Source organism: Copadichromis virginalis, linkage group LG16 (genome assembly GCF_057382275.1).
Source record: "Copadichromis virginalis isolate Kocher_CV1m ecotype Utaka linkage group LG16, C_Virginalis_male_GT1.1, whole genome shotgun sequence".
NCBI classification, from domain to species: Eukaryota; Metazoa; Chordata; class Actinopteri; order Cichliformes; family Cichlidae; genus Copadichromis; species Copadichromis virginalis.
Genome location: NC_140633.1, coordinates 35,898,850 through 35,903,274, shown reverse-complemented (window position 1 = coordinate 35,903,274; position 4,425 = coordinate 35,898,850). Strand labels below are relative to the sequence as shown.

General features: G+C 41.4%; 1 long non-coding RNA gene across 1 annotated transcript; it reads right to left on the bottom strand.

The window, feature by feature from the left end:
- Positions 1-999: 999 nt before the first annotated feature.
- LOC146691271 (uncharacterized) lies at positions 1,000-1,703 on the bottom strand. The gene is made up of 3 exons (XR_014915783.1): positions 1,531-1,703; positions 1,252-1,457; positions 1,000-1,172 (listed from the first exon to the last, which is right to left on the bottom strand). It is a non-coding gene; the product is annotated as an uncharacterized LOC146691271 (long non-coding RNA).
- Positions 1,704-4,425: the final 2,722 nt, after the last annotated feature.

The following is a 4,425-nucleotide window of genomic DNA, read 5'->3' as shown; positions in this document are numbered from 1 at the left end:
TCTCAAGGAATAAACATAAATTTGAGAAAATTTCATCAAATATTCAATTAACAGCATTGCTGTACATGTAATAACATAATTTTCAGTAAAAGAAGAACAGAAAGAAAAGCTAAATGGAAAAGAAAAAAGAACAACAGCAAATTGGACAGCATATATAATTAAAAGTGACAAAGAGTCACCTTAAAGCTGTAATGATCACAGACTGGAACTGAAGAGATACACGAGAAGTTTCTGGATTTCCACATTTGTGTTTTGTGTAGAACTGTATAAGACCAAATAATAATATGCAGAAACATGGGTATGTGTAATGTATATGGGTTTGGCGTAGCTGTTTGTAGTTATGTATATTCCTGTCTCAGAGTGACACTGAAAAACTAGTTCATGCATTTATTACTTGGCTGGACTTCATTATTATCAGGATGTCCTAAAAACTCCCCGAAAAGCCTTCAGTTGATCCAAAATACTGCAGCAAGAGTCCTGACAGGGACTAGATTCTGGGCTGAATCCAGAATTGAATTTAAAATCCTGCTCCTCACATACAAGGTCTTGAATAATCAGGACCCATCTTATCTTAATGACCTTATAGCACCATATTGACCCATTAGAGCACTTTGCTCTCAGACTTCGGCCTTACTTGTGGTTCGTATTAGTTCCCTTGGTTCCCTTTTTAGAATGGGAGGCAGAGCCTTCGGTGTTCAGGCCTCTGTTCTGTGGAACCAGCTCCCAGTTTGGATTCAGGACACAGACACTACCCCTACTTTTCAAATAATTGTGAACCAATCCTGAATGTTGCTTCAATTAAGGTTTGCAGGCATTTATTTATATGTGCAGTTCTCCTGAGGTCCTACCACAGCATTTCAGTCAGGGTGAGGTCCAGACTTTGAGAGGGTCATTGCAACAAATTGATTCCTGCTTTGTAGGTAACCACACTTGTGTCACGGCGACGGATGGCCGGTACTGAATAGGACTCAGGTGCAGAAACCCAGAGCGGAGACAGTAGATGATTTAACAGTTTATTACGGTTAAGTGCAAGGGGGGAAAAAAAGGGAAACGTGGCAAAGACAGAAAATGACGAGACGTGGAGCCTTGGTGTGGCGTGCCCAGGGGAACGTGGCTAGGGCGAGGGAACGAGGCCTGAGAAGTGGAACGGAGCTGAGTGGGGAACAGTCACACTGAGGGGAGAGGATATAGGAGTTAGGCAGGTAGTGAAGGCAGCTCAGAAGTGGCCAGTATAAGAGCAGCAATTCTTACTTGCAGTTAGGGACCTGGAGTGTTTGAGAGGGGGATGATGAAGATCCAGGGGAGGCTGAGTGGCGTGGAAAGGCTGACCTGAGATCCGGGGCTCCAGATGGAGTGTGATGGCAGGAGGGCAGGCAGGTGAGGCACAGAGGGATTTCCAAAATGATCACTAGGTATCCCGAGTCCGGAGGTGGAGTGAGCCAGGGTGGGTACAGCAACTGTAGTACAAAAGAGTTTTTGTTAGTAAGATAAATCACAGCGAGAATTTGAAACACAAGACCTGTTACCAACATGGGTTGATGACGAACTGGCAGTGAGTGAACATCGATGTGTGGTTTAAATCCCTCTGGCTTGATAGCCTGCAATAGGCTCCAGGTGTGCAGGAGCTGGAGTTGGCCCTGCCCAGGGGCGGATCCCAGGTCAGTTCAGGAGCCTAATGGAAACTCCAGCCACCCACCGTAGACCATGACAACTTGAATGCAATGTTTCTGTTTTGTAGACGTGCTCACACTAAACAATGAACATTGAGTAAATAACAACACTTGGCTTCTACTTCCTGTCGAAGTGGGGTGTAGTTACAGTATCTTTCCACGGGACTGCATAGAGTCTAGTCACTCGGTGCATGGCGGTGGGGGTACAACAAGCATGTAGATGAGATAGAGCCAACACAGACACAGAGAAATACTGAGAGCACACACACACACACACACACACACACACACACACACACACACACACACACACACACACACAATAATGAACTTAAAATAAGAACTGGCACTCAATAAAAAACAGAATTCGAAATCTCAGACACTACATCAGTACAGTAATGCAAACTGACACCAAAACTCAAACTAATGAGTTAAAACTACAACTCAAAAAAATACAAGAAAGAAAACTTTGCATTACTAGATAAATATAATTAATATGTCATATAGAAATAATATGAATATTATTCATAGATGTAAATATTAATTCAAAACAAAGCCTCAAATAAAACACACTGGCCTTTGACCGTGACAGTATTTTATATCAGCCTCATATCTTTATGGGAGACGTTTGCTGTTGATAACAACTGCCAAGCTTTGATTACACACAGAGTGTGTCACTGTGTGACACACCATGCAAAGATATTTTTTTCATTATAATGCTTCCTACAGTACTTAAGACATCAAGAATCATGAAATAACTCATGTAGAATAATGCACAGTAAGCAAAAGTTGTGTTTTTAACATTTCCAGTTTCTAAAAGTTACTGTTTACAGGAATGCCTCTTTCAGTAATGCATTGAATGGATTAAATTAAGTGCATAATGGCAAAACCCACTAAACCTCCCAGTTAAGCAAAGACTAGCTGAGGTAGGTCCATCACTACTGTAAAACATGAAGGCCAATCCCTCCAAAAAGTTTCAAGAACTTTGATCATTTCTTTAAAACTGGACTTGAAGAAACTTTCAAACATTATTATGAAACTGGCTCTAATGAGGACTGCCCCAGGAAAGTAAGAGCAAGAGTTCCCTCTGCTGCAGAAGAAAAGTTCAACAGAGTCACCAGCACCAGTGATTGGCAGCACCTGAGATTAGAGCCGTGTGAAGGCGAGCTGGCTCTCTGTTTTCTGTTATAGGTGCTGTGCCCGACACATGCTGTGCTGATCCCGTTCTTTTGGCTCGCTGGGCCAGCTTCCAGTTTGCTGTGAGGTAATGCCTTGATTGGTGTCTGTTTTTTTGTTTTGTTTTGTTTTTTTACCTGAGAGGATGAGCGTGAAACCCAGGCTTTCTCAGTTTGTTTCTCTCTCTCCCTGCAACTCTGGCACAGTGCATCCTCTTTTTTTCATTATGTCTTTTCCTTCCTCTTTGAACCTCATACATTTTGCATACATATGGCTCTGAACAGACAATGTGAGATTTGCTCACTAAATTAAAGAGCTGATTTAGTGTGCAGGTACACTCCGCCTGTTTGTGCTCAGTGGGAAAAAAACATGTTTTTCAAAAAGACAGCGACTGGAAACATTCCTCCAGGCTCTGAAAAGTGTTTTTGACCAAGACACAGAGAGATGGAATGCTGCATCAGATCAGCTTGCCTCAACCAAGCTGACGTGGTTTGAGATGATTATGGTCAGAGAGTGAAGAGAAACACCTAAGTGCTCATCACAGTGCTTAAATGTGCTGAGGAAACAGATAGGTGCATCCAAACGTTTATGGGAGTCACAAAACCTTAAGTACTCCTTCAGAATTCTTTAGTTTGTTGCACTAGTTTTGCTTCCCTTTCAGCCACTACCTACTGTTTCCTAGAGGTTTGCAGATCGATCCAAATATCAAACAATATTAATGCTGGTATTAGTATCAGAACTATAGACAGGCACATCTACATCTCAGGACTCAAAAAACCCAGATTCAAAATAAACGAAAAGTTCTAAAGAGTGTTTTTTTGTGTTGACTAATTATTTTGGAGAGTAAGAATTCAGCTCATAAGTAATGACACACTGCTTTCCCCTCCATAAGGTGCCTTTATAGGTTTCAGTATTTATACTGTTATCAGCAAAACTTCCCCTGTACATGCTTGGTATCAGATCGATGCCAAATAAATAATTATAGCACAGCACTACTTTTTCCTTCCTCACTTGTTTTATATATTTGATATCTTCAGTGTAAAAGGTTAATATTATGCATATTATATTAAGAATTTGACACAAATGAAGTGCAGTTCTTTTTGGAAAATAGTTTAAAAGGACCCAAACCTGAGCATAAACAGTTTGGGGAACTTCACTTATCCTGGTAAGTACAGTTTGTTTGTACAGTTCCTTGTTTTCACTAATCTCATATAACTTTATGATAATTGGGTAATATTGTCTCCCTTATGTCTGTGAAGGTTCTCAGTCATCCAGGTCAACGTAGTCTAAGGAGCTTGGAAAGAAAAGTGTCTGGACTTCTTTAAGTTGCTTGAAGACATTTCACTTCTCATCTAAGAAGCTTCTTCAGGACAATGGACAATGGACCCCCTGATGATCCTCTAACTAATCATATGAGCCAAGGTGTAAAAACAGGTGTAGGTCACAATCAGCCAAGGTTTCGGGTGAGCTCATTGTGAAACCTGGCCCCACCCTATCATGTGGTTTCCTGAGGTCAGATAGCCCAGGGTGTGAGTGGGTGTTAAGGTGTCTGGGAAGGATCTCGAAACTGGATTATAGA